The sequence below is a fragment of the Pleurodeles waltl genome, chromosome 5 (assembly GCF_031143425.1).
Source record: "Pleurodeles waltl isolate 20211129_DDA chromosome 5, aPleWal1.hap1.20221129, whole genome shotgun sequence".
Classification (NCBI taxonomy): Eukaryota; Metazoa; Chordata; class Amphibia; order Caudata; family Salamandridae; genus Pleurodeles; species Pleurodeles waltl.
Window position 1 is genome coordinate 1,595,598,721 of NC_090444.1, and position 20,585 is coordinate 1,595,619,305.

Genomic DNA, 20,585 nt, shown 5'->3' on the forward strand with positions numbered 1-20,585 from the left:
GGCGCAGGGTATACCACAGACCAAAAAGTTGGCAGTAGCACTCGGTGACAATACTAAAATAGCAATACTAAGTATTTATTTATCTTTGTTTTGAGTGACACATAGCTTCCTGACAGCCTGTGGGAAATGTGAGAGGGTTAAGATAACAAACCCAAGGAGCATGCTTGCACATCAGGAGAAGGACACTTATATGTTAAAAAATTCCCATAAACCCTCACACCGGGTGACTATGGTTATTCTGTATAATGTTACAACACCACTGAACTAAACAAGATCAGCATCATCCCTGGCAGACTAGCAAACCAGCGCTCCCATGAAAGCCTCAAAATTATCTTCCTTGCATTGTATGCTGAATTATTAGCTGGAGAGATCATTAATTCCTCCTTTTACCCCAACAATTTTCCCAATGGAGGTGAAAAACCTCTACATCAAGCATGTATTGCTGAAGCAAAGGGTTGACCAGGTCGATCCATTAAACTACAGGCCTGTAACCAACTTATCATTTGTGGGTAAGTGAAGCAAGTTCACATTTTCTGCATAGACACTAAAATTAGAAGAGTACTGTCTTTACACCTATGGCATTCCAGATCGGAAATCGAGCGTCTATGACACTTCAATGAGGGGCCAAATAGACTCATTTTGGAAGGATTCCAGAGTGTCTCGCTTAGAGCAATACGGTCGGGTAGAATCCCGCCTTCATTACAAAGGGCCGAAACGTGTCGACTTACAACATGAGGAGTGCTTGGAATTTATTAATTTAAAGACTATGATACAGGATTATACCGTATTCAACTAAACTCAAATAACTATTTATTGTGGACAGTATCAATCACTCACTACCTCAAGTGGAGGACTGCTTTAGAAAAAGGTGTTCGGCAGCCCAGAATCGTGAACTCAGTTAGAAGCTTTTAGTGCTAATTTGTTTGCACGTAGTACTGCTTTTTGTTTGTTGTTAATTGTGATGTATATTTTGGTGTGATGTATTGTATATATTTTTTTCAGTGGCATGCATTGTAGCATTTATTATATGTTGTGTGATTTATGAGAATGATAATATTGAAGTAGTTGCTTCTGCTGATATTTCTACCAAGAAAATTACTAAAGTCAAATGTAAAAAACTGGATGAAGATTGTGAAACAACTATGGAAGATGATGCATCTGCAAAGGAAACTGATGATGATGATGATAAAGATATAGCGGGTTCTGGTGATGGTACACAAGAAATATCTAAACCTGTTCTTTCAGAAGAAAGCATGGATGACACTGAGCCTGCTGCTCATGAAGACATGGAAATGAGCAAATCTGTGACTGAAGCAGAGGATGATAACATATCTGTCACAATCCAGGCAGAAGATGCTATCACACTGGATTGTGATGGCTATGACCTCCTAGAAACAGGTAAACATGTGAAAATTGCAGATTTGGAAGCAAACAAGGCCAGAGAAGAACCAGGTGCGGCTGTGAAGGAGAGCCTGTGGGAAAAAAGGATGCTGATGTGACAGAGAGCCTCAAAGAAGTCAAGAAGAAGGATACAGGTGCAAAAGGTGGTTTAGTAAAGAAGGAAGCCAGAGAAGGTTTATCCAGGAAAGTAGAATCTGGAGACAAAGAAAAGGATTCTAGGAAGAAGACCTCCTCTGCTGGGGTGTCAGGTCATGCAAAGAGTTCTTTTAAGGATTCAAAAGAAAACAGGACATCAAAGAATGACAGAGGAAGCACTTTTGGTTCCAGTGGAATCTCTACCAGAAACCTTTGGGTTAGCGGACTATCTAAAAACACTAAGGCCCTCATTACAACCCTGGCGGTCGGTGGTAAAGCGGCAGTAAAACCGCCAACAGGCTGGCAGTAAAAAAAATGGAATTATGACCGTGGCGGAAACCGCCAACATAGACAGCCACTTTAACACTCCGACCGCCATGGCGGTACAAACAAACAGTGCAGCGGTCACTGCCAACAGACAGGCGGAAGACAATGTACCGCCCACACTATTATGACAGGCCAATTCGCCACCTTTTCCGGGGAGGATTCAAAACGAACAAAAACACAGTGGAAACAGGAATTGGAAGGGGAAACACTCATCTCTACACAACTCACGAGGAACCAGGACGCAAAGGAACCTGAACTCCAAATACTCCTTGCGATTGTCTTCCTGCTCCTCTACCAGGAGCACGACCGACGGCGGCGACGACCACGGTGAGTACTGCACCTATGACACAGGGGCGGTGGGATGGAAAAGAGAGTGACACACACACGCAACACCCCCACCCTCACCTACAACAAAACACACACCAATACATGCTGAAACATTACATTTACTCCTCCCAACCCCCCGGAAGAACGCAAGGACAAAAGGAAATGATTGTAACCATTGTAATCAATAAACATCCATTAGTCCAAAATTTATATACACTATAAACAAATATGTACACCAAGAATTCAAGTCCAGGTACTGCACCTACATAGTTCGTGGACCACTGGGCACAAAATGCATGGGCGAGGCCCATACAAGATACTCGATCAAAACGGAGAGAACACTGCAGGGGCATCAGATCGAAATAAAACAGGCACCTCAGGGGGAAGGGAAGGGGGGCACCTCAGCCGGATGAGTGCACAACACCAGCTCCACGGGGGGGCTCCATGCCCATTGATGTATCCTGGGGAGTGCAAAGCCACAGTCTCTCAAGTCTCTCCAGTGGGTGGTTTGACCACTGCTTTATCCTGGGGAGTACAAAGCCACAGTCTCTCCAGTGGGTGGTTTGCTCACTGCTTTATCCTGGGGAGTGCAAAGCCACAGTCTCTCAAGTGGGTGGGTTGCCTACTGCTTTATCCTGGGAGTGCAAAGTCACAGTTTCTCAAGTCTCTCCAGTGGGTAGTTTGCCCACTGCTTTATCCTGGGGAGTGCAAAGCCAAGGTCTCTCAAGTCTCTCCAGTGGGTGGTTTGCCCACTGCTTTATACTGGGGAGTGCAAAGCTACAGTCTCTCAAGTCTCTACAGTGGGTGGCTTGCCCACTGCTTTATATTGGGGAGTGCAAAGCCACAGTCTCTCAAGTCTCTCCAGTGGGTAGTTTTCCCACTGTTTACCCTGGGGAGTGCAAAGCCACAGTCTATCAAGTGGATAACAGTCTCCACTGGTTCTGGAGGGGGCTTTGTGCCCAGAGTGCTTCATCCTGCCAAGGACAGAGGTAGTGGATGCCTTTCTCCACTGGTTCTGGAGGGGGCTTTGTGCCCAGAGTGCTTTATCCTGCCAAGGACAGAGGTAGAGGATGTATCTCTCCACTGGTTCTGGAGGGGGCTTTGTGCCCAGAGTGCTTCATCCTGCCAAGGTTCTGCAGGGGGCTTTGTGCCCAGAGTGCTTCATCCTGCCAAGGACAGAGGTAGTGGATGCCTTTCTCCACTGGTTCTGCAGGGGGCTTTGTGCCTAGAGTGCTTCATCCTGCCAAGGACAGAGGTGGTGGATGCCTTTCTCCACTGGTTCTGGAGGTGGCTTTGTGCCCAGAGTTCTTCATCCTGCCAAGGACAGAGGTAGTGGATGTATCCCTCCACTGGTTCTAGAGGGGGCTTTGTGCCCAGAGTGCTTTATCCTGCCAAGGACAGAGGTAGTGGATGTGATACTCCACTGATGGTGGGGCACCGTGGAAGCTGCCCAGGCCCCTGGAACTGACCACCAGCCACGTATGGATGACCACTGGGGATGGCAGCCATGTATGCGGTGGTGCCACTGGCTCAGGCTGTCGTGAGGCCGCTGGTGGGGCTGGCGGCGGTGTCATTAGCGGCGGTGCTTGCGGCGGTCATTGTGGCAGCGGTGCTGGCTCACTGACTGCCGTGCTGGTGGCTGGCTCACTGACCGCAGTGCTGGCAACGGTGTCTGTAATGGCGGTGCTGGTGGCTGGCTCACTGACCGCAGTGCTGCTGAAGGGCTCTGTATCTGGGCTGCTGGCGGTGGTGTCCTTGGCGGTGGTGCATGTGGCGGTTTTGTCTGCTGTGCAGGTTGGCGGCGACTTTAACTTGCCTTTCTGCTTCAGGCCCTTCCCTACCTTGGATACTGGTGCAGCTGTCTTGCCACTCCCCACACTGGTCTTGGCTGAACCCTTGGTGGCAGGTGTTTTGGCCTTCTCCCTCTGGGATGTGGGCACCTTCTTCTGTTTTGGAGGTGGGGAATGTCCTTGGCCTTGCTCCTTGGGACACTGGCAGCCCTGTTGCTTGGCGCACTCCCAAAACTGGGTATTGCTGGCACCACTGTGCCCGGTGATGTGGTGGCTGAGGTGCTGGGTTGTGACCTGGAAAGGCGAGCCCTAGGGGACGGAGGAAGGGGGAGGTGTAGGGAAGAGGTCAACATTTTTTTGACACACTGGGACTGCAATGTGGTGTCTTGAGACCACGGAACGCACCTTCCCCCATAGGTCGTTCCACCTCTTCCTGATGTCATCCCGTGTTCTTGGGTGTTGTCCCACTGCGTTGACCCTGTCCACGATTCTGCACCATAGCTCCATCTTCATAGCCTTGGAGGTGTGCTGCACCTGTGATCCGAATAGCTGTGGCTCTACCCGGATGATTTCCTCCACCATGAGCCTGAGCTCCTCCTCAGAAAACCTGGGGTGTCTTTGCGGTGCCATGGGGTGATGTGGGTGATGTGTGAGGTGGTGTGTGTTGTGATGTGTGGGGTGATGTTTAGGGGTGTGTGGTGTTTTGTGCGTGGATGTGCATGAGTAATGGTGTTGCGTGCCTCTGCATGCTGGTGTGGTCTTTGCTTTTCTGTCTCTCTGCTTCTTCCAAATTTTTGATAGTATGGGTTTGGAGTAATATGGGTGTGTGTTTTATATTGTATTGGGTGTGTGGGAGTGGTGTGTGTATGTGTATCAGGTGTGTGTATTTCGAATTGTCCAATGTGGTTGTGTTTTGTAAATGTGTGCGTATTTTGAGCGCGGCGGTGTGTACCACCAATGGAATACCGCGGTTGAAGGACTGCCGACTGGATTCGTGGGTCGTGATAGTGTGGCCGTATTCCTGTTGGCGTGACGGTAGAGGTTTTGTTATCTGACCTTTGGTGTGGCGGACTTGTGTGGGTGTCTAGATTTTGGCGGATTCCGAGCTGTGGGTCGTAATGGCTGTGGCGGAATTCCGCGGCTGTGGCGGTGTGTTGGCGGTCTTCTGTGCGGCGGTAAGCGGGATTTACCACCAATGTTGTAATGAGGGCCTAAGGCAGCTGATCTCAAAACTCTCTTTGCGAAATATGGCATGGTTCTTATTGCTAAGATAGTTACAACTGCAAGAAGCCCTCGAGCAAAATGTTCTGGAATAGTTACCATGTTGTCCAGTGGAGATGTACCTAGGTGCATCTCTCACCTTCATCACACAGGATTGCATGGTCAACAGATTTCAGTTGAAAAGGTAAAAAGTTGATGAAAGGATGGGTTTAAGCAGATTTATAAGAGACAAGGCTGCGGCTGGCGACAAGAAGGCTGCGGGTGGCGACAAAAAGGCTGCTGGGGGGGACACGAAGGCTGCTGGGGGCGACAAGGTTGAAAAGAAGCCTTCTGGGGCTGATAAGGGTGCTTGGGGCCACAAGGTTGAAAAGAAGCCTTCTGTGGCTGAAAAGAAGTCTGCTGGGGGCAACAATGTTGATAGGAAGCCTTCTGGGGCTAATAAGAAGGCTACTGGGGGCGACAAGGTTGAAAGGAAGCCTCTTGGGGCTGAATAGAACGCTGCTTGGGGCGACAAGGTTGAAAAGAAGCCTGCTGCGGTTGAAAAGAAGCATGCCCGCGCTGACACAGGGACTACCAACAGTGACAAGAAGCCCAACGATAAGACAGATGGAGATCAAACTTCAGCCAAAAAAGAGGATATTAAGTCTGATAAATCTGAAAAAGAAAGCAAAGAAAACTGATACTATTGAACAAAAAGAAGGAGCATCTAGTGCTACCACTGAAGAAAAGTCAAAGAGTGAAGAAAGGTAGCGAAGAAATACGCTGGTTCCTGAAGAGTTGGTAGACCAAACAAGAAGAGAGAAGCCAGCGAGAAGACCAGCAAGAAGACGGTTTGAACGGGAGCCGATTAGGAATAAGATATTTCCAAGCAAAATGAAGTATGAGTATCAAGGTAAAAAAATGATCATGCCATTTGAAAGGAACAAGGCATATCGCATCAGAGAACACTTGGACTAAGTTAATAGACTTCGCCGTGCTGTAGAACTGAGAAGGCGTAGAGAGATGGCTGAGCGAGAGTGACGTGAGTGAACAATGCGAGAGCAAGAAATCCATGCTCACTTGCAGAGAGAGAGGGAACGGCTAGAGATAGAAAGACAGAAATTGGAGCGGGAACGAATGGAGCAAGAGCGCTTATAGCGAGAACGTATTGATATTGAACAGGAACGACGCAAAAAAGCATAGCGTATAGCTCGTGAACGTGCAGAACTTTCATGCGTCAGCAAGAAAATCTCCGTTTTGAGCAGGCGAAGAGAAATTCTTTAAAACGTCTTCGTGATGTAGATCACATTGGAGGGGCCCGCGGGAAGCAAGAGCAACGCTCTAGTCTTCCCGCGGGTCAATTCGGGAAAGGAAGTGACGGCGAGGGACAGGGATTGGGAAAGGTAAGTGGGGGCGGGTCTAGGGGGAGGAAATAAAAGGGGTTGGGGGTGGAGGGACCGTCCTCTTTTCCGCGCTTACATCGCGCGTTTTAATTTGGAGTGGCCGGTCCCTGGGGATCCTTCATAGTGGGAGTTTGTGGTGCAGGTAGGCTGGGGTTTAGGGCAGGGAAGCGGTATATAGGAGTTTTGGTGTCCTTTGGTTTTAATACTAGGGGGCCGGGGCACGCTTGCAGCCCGCGCGGCCCCCTTTCACAATTACTGGGGGTGGCCATGCGCTCCTTTCGAGCGCCGCCCCCCCCCCCCATTTCAGGAACAAGACACGCGTTTGCTGGCCAGCAGGCCTGCATTCGCAGCTCCACCACCGCAGTAGCAAGTGGCTGTTTTGAGCCACTGCGGCCCCCTGGGGGCCCCGACAGCAGGCCCCCTCCCCCTTTTTTCCGGGGGGCCCAACATTTTCAATTCATTCAGCGGCGGTCCAGATTGCCTGGCTCCGACCGCGTGGGGGCTCTCAAAAAAAAAAAAAAAAATTTTTTATCAGTAAGTAGACAAGGGTAAGTTTAAATTAGAGCATTATGTTTTCAGGCACAGGCTGGTTAACTATAATTAATAGGTGGGGGGAGATCACACATTAAGGCGTGGGGCCCTCGCCACAGGCTTTCAGGGCCCAATTAAGCGAGTTAGGGCCAATACAGGCGCCCCCCCCCAAAAAGAAATTAAAAAAAAATAATATATATATATATATATTATGAAAAGTAATAGATACAATTTTATACAGGGAGGCTATTGCGCAGGGAAAAATTAATGCGCTCACAGGCCCCCTCCCCTTTGTCCAGGCCCCACGGCAAGACCCTGGGAGGCGGCAGGTTACGCAAAGGCCACGTATCCCTTATCAACACTCCCTCTGTGGGCCGCAGCAAGGGGGCACAGGCAGGCAAGTGTAGGAGGGACCCCCGCCCCGGACATGTCCGTGCCATGCGGCCGGCAGCCGGAGAGGCCAGCAGACAGTACAGGCAACGTAGGAACCATGCCCCAAGACAGAGGAAGGGGCAGCTGGGTACGGGTCCCGAGCGGAAGGGGACAGGAAGTCGGGGAGGATAGTGTTTTAGGTAGCAAGATGGGAGCCAGTGGCGCATACGGCCATGTGGCGCGCGGAAGGTCAATGCCGACGCAAGAGGTTGGTAGAAAGAAGGCAATACCAACGGGGCGCAATACGGCCCCGGCACGTTGGTCAAAAGCGCTAGAGGGGTTTTCGGCGGCCTTCTCTACATCGCAGGATCGGGGACAACACAGAATGGCGGACGCCATGTGGGGCAAGATGACATGTCTAATAAATGCATGAGGATGAGTGGGAGTGTTTGACAAACGGATGTGTGCGAATAGGAAGTGCTAGAACTGGACTATGAATAGGTTTCTGGAAGAATGGGAAAAGGGGGAGATCTGGGAAACAGAGGTACACAGCATAAGGGGGAGGGGAAGAGGACGCAGGAGCGGCGCAACCCCTCTCTCTGTTTCTATTTTTAGGAGCGGGACATCAGCATGGGTCCACAGGAAAGAAGGCAGGACCAAGCACGGGGCCAAGGGGCCCGGAAAGTTTTTGCGGCTTTCGACCACACATGGAAGAGGTAAAGGGCAATGGTGGTAGGTTTGGGGGACGGCGAAAAGGGGATGTCATTTCAACTTACAAGTCCGTTGGGGTGGGGGAAGTTTCGACAGTTGACACACTGCTGCGAGCCAGAGCTACAACTGAGGGCGAGGGCGGGGACAAGATAGCAGGAGAGAAGTCAGGCACAGGAGAGTAGGAAGGGGGAGGACACAAGAAGAGGCTACCCTATATGGGTCTGGCTATGCCATTGTGCTCACACGTAGCGGAAAAAGCGAAGGCAAGAATATGGAGACCTGATTATGGAGACGTTTTTAAACTCTTTCATAAGGACATACAAGCCAAAGGAGGGTCTAAGGAAGAAGAGTAGGAGTTGGCCCGTAGGCCGAGGGTGCCAATTAATATGGACGTCAGCGTTTTTAATTTTGCAAGCATTTATTGTGAGAAATACCCTGACATAGGCTATAGCGCTATTTAAATACATGGACATCATTAAGCCATGGGGGGGATGTAGACCCAGAATCATGGATGCAGGGGATGACATCATCACAATCCGCAGTAGCGACACATACGGCCAGTGGGTTACCGGTGGTATATAAGCCTTTTCAGGCACGTCCAGCCCCGGGGGGGGGGGGAGACAAAGAACAACATTTAACACGACAGGAGCGTGCAGGATTTTCACCAAAGGTTTCTGATCCAGACATCCTTGTAAAAAGGAAACAGGACTGCTCCAAGTGCGGGGGCCGTCATCAGGTTACTCAATGTTTTTCACCTTCAGTCCCTCCGTACAATGGAGGGCGGCAAAAGGCAGAGGGACACAGGGCGCTATCTGCTCCAAAAGGGGGCCTACGCCAGTTAGGTTAGTCTTTATCTTACCAGGGCTGCGTATATACACGGATAGGGCAGCTGCTTTGAGTTAGCAGAAGGGATTCAAGAAGGTTTGAGGGTCAGTGACCACGGCTCACGGGTGAGACACTGGGCAGACAAAGTGCGGTCTGCAAGGGAATTACCACAGGTGGTAAGGAAAAGCTGGACAAGGAACGGGCATTGGGCAGAATTGCGGGCCCATTTTTTATGGGCGGCCAAGTCAGATTTTGATGATATCCCCGCTTTGAGTCGTGCCGAAGAAGGCCCCGGGTGAAATCAGGTTGATACATCACCTCTCATGGCCGGAGGGCACATCTGTTAACGATTTCATGGCAGCAGAAGACACCAGACTGGTGTATGCATATGTGGATGATGCCGTAAAATTGGTCAGGGCGTGCGGCCATGGGGCAGAACTGGAAAAATGCAATATACAATCAGCTTTCAGGTTATTGCCGATACACACAAGGGATTTTTGAATTGCTGGGGAATGCAGCTTGAAGGGGCAATCTATGTGGACAGGGTCCTGCCCAGGGGTTGCGCGATTTCATGCGCGTTGTTCGAAGCTTTAGGCACCTTCATGCAGTGGGTCTTTTGTCAAGAGTAGTGGGCATTATGCGGTGACCCATTATTTGGATGACTTCTTTTGTAGGAAGGAAGGGTTCGCGGGGAGTGCCGGACGGCTCTGGAAGGTTTTCAGGATATGGCACAGCAGATGGGAGTGCCGTTGGCACCCAGAAAGACCAAAGGCCCCTCATAGTTTCTTACCTTTCTGGGTAGGGATTTAAGACTCCAGTATAATGACGGACAGATTACCGGCACAGACAGTAACGGAGATGCTGTTTTTCTTGGACACGGTGATAGGAAGCACGGAAAATCGATTCGAGACAGCCCAGAAGCGGTTGGGGTACCTTAACCTTGCTTGTAGGACAGTTAAAGGGGGGAGGATGTTTTTGCAGGTGATTAGGGTCGTGCATGTCAGGCGCAGTTTTGCCACACCAAAGAATAAGAGGGTCAAGGGGACTCGGAAGATGTTAAGGTGGGAAATATTTCTGGAACAATTAATTGGGGTACCCAGGTGGTTCTGGGAAGAAGAGACAGCATGACAGGTGCAGATATTTTCGGATGCGGCAGGAGCGCATGGTTTTAGAGATTTTCGGGGATGGCAGATGGTGCTCGGAGGCGAGGCCAGCATTTTGGTGACAACTTAGGAGGAGCATTGCTGTTCTGGAAATTATTTTCCTTGCTGGTGGCCATGGCAGTATGGGGGCGCGAGTTAGCATATAGGGCAGTTTTCTTCAGAACCAACAACATGGCTGTCGTGGATTGAGGAACAGACAGGAAGCGAGGGATGTGAAGGTTTTTTGCGCTGGTTGCGCCGATTCATGTTGCAGGGCTTATCTCGGAATTGTGATCTTTAAAGCTGTCCATATACCAGGAGTTGTCAACGAGATTGCGGTTTCCCTGTCCCTTTCACAGGGGCAGCGTTTCAGCAACCTGGGGTCGGGAACGGAGCGGACCAAGACAGCGGTCCCGGCAGACAATTGGGAATGGGGGGTATGATGATCACGGGTGGGTGGTGATGTTTTTAGCGGACTCCAATCGGCGAAGTTACCGGCTGGCCTGGTTGGGGGGTTTTCAGTTTTTGAGCGGTTACAGGAAAGTTTGGGGGCAGAGTGACAAACAGTTAGAGCATCAGGAGTTTTGAGTTCTTGTACGGTGCATGTTTCAGAGAGGGTATCAGCGGCCACTATTTGGGGGTAAACTGGCAGGTGGACCTTTTTTATGGCAATTGTTTTTGATCACGACCCAGCAAGAAAGGATCTGTGGGAAGAATGTTAAAAGGTTGGGGCAGAATTAGAGCGGTGGGGGGTAGAACGGCCAGGGAACCCAATTTTTGAGTCGTTACTAGATTTGTTACACGAATTGCCGGTATGTTGCGCAGATGAATACGAGCTAGCAATTTTTCCGCTTAGGCAGGGTGGATGTTTTTTGGAGCTTTCAGTCAATCCTCACGGTTGTCAAACAAGGAAGCCGGGGTTTTTGTGCACAGATCAAGGTCCAAGCTCACTAGTTTTCAGCTCTTACGAGTGTTGAGGATGGCGTTGGGTCGTGTGGGCCGCCGGGCCATGGTTTTTTCGGTACACCTTAGTTTAGGTTTTGGGCACCTACGGCCGCAGCGCATTTGGGTTGGGACTGGGCAAAAGGTCAAGGCGAGAGTCCGCTAGCGATCAAGGTGTTGTGAACTTTAAGTTAAGACCCTGAAAGGTGGGGCGATACAGTTGGAGGGGGTTTTAAAAGGGGGGGGGGTTTGTTCTGTTAAAAAAAAAAAAAAAAAAAAAAAAAAAAACAACAGAAAAAACAACACAGGTTACAGTTATTTTTCCATTGCAGGAGATGCGTTTGGTCCATCACATACATGTCTGGTCGGCCATTCATTTGTCCACTGGGCAGCGAAGTTCGTGGAGAAAACAGATATATGGTCGGGGCCTGGGACTATCCAGCAGGCGGCACGAGGTGCTATGGTGGGGAAAGAGCAGAAGGCGGTGGGGTAACCTGCTTCCTTTCATCACTGCTAATTTATGGAATTGGGGATGTGGCGGAATTGTTAATCATACATTTGGGAGAGGATGGCCTTGTGAAATTGTCAGAACTCACGTTACTGCAACACGTGCAGAGGGATTTGGAGATTCTCAAGCAAAAAATGGCATGGTACATACTTGGGTGGACAGAATTTGTTCCGCGTAGAGGGTGGAGAGGGGCAGTTAAGTATGGAGCCATGGAGCGGGCTCGAAGGAGTAAAGGTTTTGCTGGGCGCAAGGGCAAAAAATTAATGAAACACGAGAACATTACAGAGCAGGAGGTGGCACTGTTCAGAAACAATGGTGTTCACCTGTACACAATGGGAAACGCATAAGATCTGACAAATCTGAGACTGCTGGTGGAAGATTTGTGGGGAGAAAATTGGTGGATTACAAACAAGAAATGAGAAGTACTGGGTCGCAGTAACGTGGCCTTTGGGGGGGTGGGGCAGCAAAACGCCAAATGGGTTTGTGCTGGTTGGCAGTAGATGGGGGAGGGTGGTGAGTCAGATGCGGGCTTGGCCACCCTTCTAGGGAATAAACAAGCAGGTGAAGGCTCTGAGTGGGGGTACGCACGAACCAAATGGGGCATGAAAGGAAAAGGGGAGTGCGTAGGGGAATGGAAACGAGATAAGGGTTTGAAGAAGAAGGATGAGCGAGGAGATGTTAATAGGAGGGCGTTATTAAAGTTACGGTTACCTTTGAAAGTTAATGGTTATGTTATTTATGCAATCCTGTCCTAATAAATGACCTTTTACACTAAAACAGCTGTCACTGAATTATTTCCCGATGGAGGGGCCCGCGGGAAGCAAGAGCAACGCTCTAGTCTTCCCGCGGGTCAATTCGGGAAAGGAAGTGACGGCGAGGGACAGGGATTGGGAAAGGTAAGTGGGGGCGGGTCTAGGGGGAGGAAATAAAAGGGGTTGGGGGTGGAGGGACCGGCCTCTTTTCCGCGCTTACATCGCGCGTTTTAATTTGGCCTCCCACCCACCCGGCAATTGGAAGAGCGATTGGAGGGACGGAAGTTAGAGTCGAATAGCAAGGAGGGGAGGGAAATTGTCAGTTAGGGCAGGTTGCAGGGGTGAGCGAGCAGTAGATGGGGGAGGGTGGTGAGTCAGATGCGGGCTTGGCCACCCTTCTAGGGAATAAACAAGCAGGTGAAGGCTCTGAGTGGGGGTACGCACGAACCAAATGGGGCATGAAAGGAAAAGGGGAGTGCGTAGGGGAATGGAAACGAGATAAGGGTTTGAAGAAGAAGGATGAGCGAGGAGATGTTAATAGGAGGGCGTTATTAAAGTTACGGTTACCTTTGAAAGTTAATGGTTATGTTATTTATGCAATCCTGTCCTAATAAATGACCTTTTACACTAAAACAGCTGTCACTGAATTATTTCCCGAGTGTGAGGATCCATTCTGGAGTGAAAACAAGAAAGAAGCCCTTGATACAGATTCAGCTCTGACTTCAGCAGTAAGCAAAATATATTTAGTGACTTTGATCACAGAGGAGAGAGTGGCAGATATCCAGATGCATCCTCTGTCCCAGCCTCTTTTGAAAGGCATGAACATTTTGTTGCTCATAATTAGTCCAAGAAAACACTTTCAAGTGTCCGAAAAGAGGCTAGTTTTGAGCGATATACCGAAACCTTCACAGATTCAAGAAGGAACGATGGTGCACCTCTGAGAAATGATTTTCGTGACACTGACAGAAGAGAAGTGAGAGACAAAGACGAAAGGAGAGCAGTGATGCTTGATCGAGCTGTTGCGACGAGAAGCGACAATAGAATAAACTGTACAGATATTCATGGAAGACATCCCAGGGAGACAGGCTCATCTCAGCAGTGTGGAAAAAGTTGGAAGACTGAAGTTGGCATTGTAGAAAAGCGAGACCTCAGAGGCGAGAGGACTGAGCGAACAGGAAGGGATGTTAATGCAAGCAACATGAGGTTTGTTCCCATTAGCCGTAGCAGTGCATCTGCACTTGGGAGCAGAGATGTGGAACGAGGTGTAATAGCGATAGATTGCCGAAGCGGTAATCAGCATTTTGACGCTAGACATATTGTTGACCGCCATACTCGGGAATTTGTTGGGCCAAGAAAGGAATGGCATGCACCAACAATACAGGCTATTTTTCCTGATGCAAGGAGAATGGGAGATGGCCATAGTGGTGTGATGCAAGCAAGCACTTCATCGATTAATAGAGTTGTACAATTTGCAAACTCACTGCAGCGAGCAAGTGGCTCAGGATTCAAACCTTCATTTAAAAGTGGGCTTCAACGAAGATTTTAAAAGGCTAAGCAGCAGCTGTGCTAGGGGTTTCAAGATAATTTATTGGAATCTAGTCACCTCTCCATGCCTGCATCAGGAATTGAATGGAAATCCTGCTTTGCCTTTTTTGTTTTGCTTTTTTAATATTTTAACATGATGATCATTTTTCCTCTTTGTTTTAGAGGCATTTTAATGGTTATGTTGTATTGTCTCTTTTTTGTATCATTGACATAAGTCTAGCCCTGCTCTATACACCATTGAGATCAAGATTTTGTTTTAATACTATGATACTTAATGCAATGTTGTAGGCAGATGTATTTTGGTAGCCACACTTAGTTCCTCATTACAACCCTGGTGGTAAATCCCGCTTACTGCCATGCCGACGGCCAACGGCCACCAACATACCGTGACCGTGGCGGTATTCCGCTACGGGTATTATGACCCACACAGAGAAATCCGCCACTATCCAGACATCCACACAGTCTGGATCCACTCCAAAGGTCAGTGAGAAACTGGCGATAGCAAAACCCACACCGTCACGCCAACAGGAACACACCCACAGTATCACGACCCACGAATCACCGCAGCGGTCTTACAACTGCGGTAAACCATTGGCGGTACACACCGCAGCGCTCAAAATACACATTCATATACAAAACACATTGGATAATTTAAATTACACACACCTGACACACATACACACACCACACCCTCACCACTATAAAACACACACCCACATTACCCACAACCCTTTCAACGAAAAAATTAGAACAAGCAGAGAGAGAAAATCAAAGACCACACCTTCACCCAGAGGCACAGAACACCATCACTCATACACCATCCATGCACATCACATAATATATCATAACACAGCACCCCACACATCACCTCACACATCTCACTCACACCACATCATGGCACCTCAATGACACCCCAGGTTTTCTGCGGAGAAGCTAAGGGTCATGGTGGAGGAAATCATCCGGGTAGAGCCACAACTATTCGGATCACAGGTGCAAGGAAGATGGAGCTATGGCGGAGAATCGTCGACAGGGTCAACGCAGTGGGACAGCATCCAAGAACCAGGGATGATATCAGGAAGAGGTGGAACGACCTACGGGGGAAGGTGCGTTCCATGGTTTCAAGACACCAGATTGCTGCACAGAGGACTGACGGTGGATCCCTACCTCCTCCCCCACAACTAACAACATGGAGGAGCAAGTCTTGGCGATCATTCATCCTAAGCCTCACAAGAGTAGCACGAGGACAGGACTCTGGTAAGTCAAATCTTTACTACTTTATCCCCCCCAACCTACCTGCCTGCCATCACAAACTCCTACCCCTACCCTCACCCCCATCACTCCAACACCTCACATATACCCCACTATCACAACCCACCCATCCCAATATCAAGCCCTGCATGCCACACCAATGGATGGACACCTGTCACAGACCTGCATAGACACCCATCACCACAGCATGCCCAATATAGAGACTCACCCAGCCTATAAAATCACCACTCACACAAGCCCAAGCCAACAGGGAAAGCACAATCATACATGGAAACACACCCATTGCACAAGATGGCAAACACGGATACAATAACAATTCATTTGCATCCCAACAGTCACTGGAGAGGAGGTGCCCGCTACATCCAGCCCCCCCCCAAAAAAAAGAGGCCCACAGTGATGACAGCAGCTCTGCAAGCCTGGATCACAATTACCAAACTGGCCCATCAGGGACCACTGGACAGTCGGTTACCCTGCCACACTCACAGACAACCACAGAGTCTCATCCCTCAGGAAACACCATCACAGCATCTACCCAGCGGGCCCATACCTCTGTTCCCAGGACATGCCAATCAGCAGTGTGTCCACCACTACAGGGACCCCCGGCAACCCCACAAACCCAGGACGATCAGGGACCTGGGGTCAGTGCAGTGGGCAAACGGTTAAGGGGACAGAGGCACAGGACAACAGGGAAGCTGGGAGGACTGCTGTGCGACAGGGGGAGGACAGGCCCAGAGAACCGACCCTCCACAAGGCACTCTCAAACATCATGGGAGCATACCACCATTCCCAGGAGACCATGGGCCAGGTACTGGCCAAGTTACAGGAGACCCAGCGGCTGCAGGAGGGACAGCACCTGGGGATCAGGGAGGACCTAACTAAAATATACACCATCCTGGTCACCATTAAAGCGGTGCTGGCTGACATGGGCAAGACCATGAGGGAGGCAATGGCACAACAAGGGTTGCCTGACACTAGCCAAATTGAAGAACAGACTTCCACCTCCGCTAGTGGACAGGAGGCACCGCCACAGGACCAACAGGCCACCAGCACCCCACCCCCTGCAGAAGGAGAACCACCCCGCAAACGGTCCCTGCGATCCAAGCAGAAGCCAGAGAACATTGCCAAGACCCCTGCCAGGAAATAAGACTCTTCTGATTGTCACCCTTCTGTCCCACTATGTCACCCTGTCCAACTTGAACTGCCATTGCTCCCCTTCCAATGCCCCATTGGACAATGCACCTGTGATACCAATAGACTGGACTCTACCCTGGACTTTCCTCCAGCATCACCCCAGACCCTTGCACTTACCCCATGCTAATTTACACAAATAATAAACACCCTTGAAACAGAAACCATACTGAGTCAGTGTAATGATTAGAAAGATGTATTATTACTACATTATCAAAGCATTGCAACGTCTATGTTCAGTGAAATATACCAAAGGATCACCTTTGGTGGACAGCAGTACATATAGCAGTAGCCAGAATGGGGTACACAGATCTGAAAATAGAGAATCCAAAGGGAACAGTCAGTATCCATAGACAGAGGGTAAGAGGCTGCCATGTACAATGTTCAAAAGTTTATTGCAATGTAAATTTGAGTTACAGTTTCTTACCTGTGTGTCACTAGAAGTACTTAATGTTTGTTCGGTTGTCCACATCTTCTTCACCTGCCTACTCTTCCTCACTGTCCACAGGCTCCACCACTGCCACAAAACCATCTCCAGGCTCATCCTCCTGCAGAAAAGGCACCTGGCATCTCAAAGTTGTGCAACTTACAACATGCCACAATGATCTGACACAGCTTCTTGGGTGAGTAGTACAGGGATCAACCTGTCAGATGGAGGCACCAGAACCTGGCCTTAAGGAGGCCAAAGGTTCTCTCAATTATCCTCCTCGTACGCCCAATGTGCCTCATTGTAACGTTCCTTTGCCCTTGTCCTGTGATTCCTCACTGGGGTCAGTAGCCATGAGAAGTTGGGGTAACCAGAGTCACCTGCAAATATCGAGGGACAACTGTTAGACATACACTACCCCTTAGGGACAACCCCATACTCTGACCCCAACTTATATTGTGTGGGGACCTTGGGCTCACCTATTAGCCACACCCGGTGCCTCTGGAGTTGCCTCATCACATAAGGGATGCTGCTATTCCTCAAGATATAGGCGTCATGCACTGAGCCAGGATATTTGGCATTCACATGTGAGATGTACTGGTCCGCCAAACACACCATTTGCACATTCATCGAGTGATAGCTTTTTCTATTCCTGTAGACCTGTTCATTTCTGCGGGGAGGGACAAATGCCACATGTGTACGATCAATGGCACCAATGATGTTGGGGATATGTCCCAGGGCATAGAAGTCAGCTTTCACTGTGGCCAAATCATCTACCTGGGGGAAAACGATGTAGCTGCGCACGTGCTTCAGCAGGACAGACAACACTCTGGTCAACACGTTGGAGAACATTGGCTGAGACATCCCCGATGCCATGGCCACTGTACTTTGAAAGGAACCACTTACCAGAAAATGGAGCACTGACGGAACCTGCACTAGAGGGGGTATTCCTGTGGGCTGACGGATAGCTGACATCAGGTCTGGCTCCAATTGTGCACACAGTTCTTGGATTGTGGCACGATCAAGTCTGTATGTGATGATAATGTGTCTGTCCTCCATTGTCGACAGATCCACCAGGGGTCGGTACACCGGAGGATGCCGCCATCTCATCATCTGCCTCAGCGGTTGTAGCCTATGGAGGAGAACAGTGAGCAGAAGGTCATTTTCCACATAGATGACGCAACTGTTTTTGAATTAATGTCACAGAAACAGTGTGTGAATTCGAGAGTCAGTAGAAGTGCCAATATGTGCTGTGACGCAGCTAGGTACCATGCGCTCCCCTTAAATGGTGGCTGCCTGACCTGTGAGGAGCGACAAGGGGAAATGAGGTAATTGAGCTGGCGTTGTGCTGCGTCGCGGTGGGCGGTCGATGACCGCCACGCAACTCAGCATTGGTTATCATTGGGCCCTATGGGTTCCAGGAGCCAATGGTGATGTATGCCGGTGGTGATGGTATGCACCACCACGGACGTCACCGCCATTTTCTAGCTATTCACTCACTTGCTACCTGACCATCAACAGGAGAGGACCTCCACTGCAAGTGCTGCTGTGGCCTGAGACTGGAAGCGACAATGGCTAGAGTGTCTGGGGAAAGGGCCCCTGCCTTCACTGTGGAGGAGTTGGAGAAACTAGTGGATAGGCCCCTCCCAGTTACTCTACGGTCCTCCAGACATACAGGTGAGTATACTGTTAACATGGTGTGTGGGCAATGCCTATTTGGAGTGGTGTGGATGTAAGCCACATGTTGGTGGGTGCTAACGCTTCCTGGCTTGAGTGCTGCATGAGAGGTGGTCAGTGTATGTGCGTCAGGGCATGGGTAGGAACTGTGGGCAATGAGTATGACAGTTCGGACTGGTGAGTAATTACATTTCCGCTGTCTTTTCCCTCTTGGTTAGCGCCCACCAAAAAAAGGGTATTTGGCGTGCCATCGCCAAGGAGGTGCGGACCCTGGGGGTTTAGGCGTAGCACCCACTGCCGCAAGAGATGGGAGGACCTGTGCCGCTGGACGAAGAAAATGGCAGAGGCCCAGCTGGGGCTGGCCTCCCAACGTGGAAGGGGTGCCTGTCGCACCATGACCCCCCTGATGTTCCGCATCCTGGCAATGGCCTATCCGTAGTTGGATGGGTGCATGAGGGCATCACAGCAGCCACAAGGGGGTGAGTAAAGATTCAGAAAGCTGACTTGCGCGCTTTAGGAGCTAGCAGGGTGGGTGATGGGGGCGGTGGGTGCCCCTAGGCTAGGGCGATCATGGCAGGGTAGGTCCCTTGTGTGCAGGCTCTTCAGCACTCCTACCCCAATGGTACAAGTGGCCAACTACTACTGGGCAGGGTCCTGTGGGTGTCAGGTGTGCAGATTCTGGCGTTAGGCATTGTACCCCATGATCTGGTGACTACCTTAGTGACTGGTTGGGCATGGCCTAGTGCATAGGGCTGCTCTCTGTGTGTTGTGTCCGCCAACAGGAGTAGTGTTGCTGGCATTGACCATGTGTATCCTCTGTCTATCCCCCCTTCTTGTTTTGTTACCCTATCCTTGTGAGCATTAGCATCATCTGGTGGAGGAGCAGAGGCACCGGAGGCGGAGGGAGATGCATCACACATGGGCCTGAAGGCTGAATCCACTGAGGGTGAAGGCAACAGTGGGACGGAGGGCAAGGGGAGCTCCATGACGGCGACAGGAGGGGAGACCATTGACCTCTGTGCCTACCCCAACAACAGGTACAGCTGTCACCCCCCACCAGCACCTCTGCGTGTTTCCTGTGCCAGCTTACACAGGAGGGTGGGCATCTCCTTCGCCCAGGCACCTCAGGCCCTGCCCCAATCAGCCCTGCTGCCCTTAGTGAGGAGGCTATTGACCTCCTGAAACCCTCTCTTTTGGGCAGTCAACCATTCTGAATGCCATCCAGGGTGTCGAGAGGCATTTGAAACAAACAAATGCATACCTGGAAGGCATTCTTTCTGGTGTGGCGGCCCAACAGAGAGCTTCCCAGGCTCTGGCCTCAGCACTGATGCCAGCCATTGTCCCTGTGTCCAGCCTCCTCCTCCAACTTCTACTACCCAGACCCAATCCCCTGTACCTCACCCTATCCCAAGCACACCTTCAGACCAGCATGCACACAAATCAACACACAAAAGTGACTTAGGAAAACACAAGCAGCATACTTCATCTCACAGGCACTCACACAAGTACCATCCCCATGCAGACACACCAACATCCACTCCCCCCACTGTGTCCCCCTCCTCCACGTCTCCCTCCTCCCTCCCAGTCTCGTCTCCATTCACACCTGCATGCACTACATCCTCAGCCACTACCTCCATCAGCAGCACGCCCATCACCACACACCGCTCACGTGCACTCACCCCCCCACTACCATTCACACATCCCTAGTGTCCTCTCCCAGTGTGTCAGTGAGCCCTCCTCCCAAAGTACACAAACACAGGCACACACCCACCCAACAGCCATCCACCTCACAACAGCCTCCGGCCCATGCACCTTCACCCAAACTCAGCAGACGTACACCTCCTACAACCACTACCTCTTTCCCCACTCCCAAACCCCCTCCATCTTATCGTCCCAGTGTGTCTAAAAAACCTTTCCTTGCTAACATTGACCTCTTTCCTATGCCCCTCATCCTTCCCCTAGGGCCAGGGTGTCAAGAACCCAGGCCAGCACCTCAGCCACCAACTCGGCTTCCGCTGTGGTACCTGCAAGTCCCATGGGATGAAAGGGGGCACCCGTGAGGGCTGGCAGTGTGCCACCGACCAATGCAAATGACCAACTGATTCCGCCACCT

General features: G+C 50.4%; 1 pseudogene; it reads left to right on the forward strand.

Moving 5' to 3' along the window:
• Positions 1 to 14,091, forward strand: part of LOC138297138 (SAFB-like transcription modulator) — a 163,608-nt pseudogene extending 149,517 nt beyond the window's left edge.
• Positions 14,092 to 20,585: the final 6,494 nt, after the last annotated feature.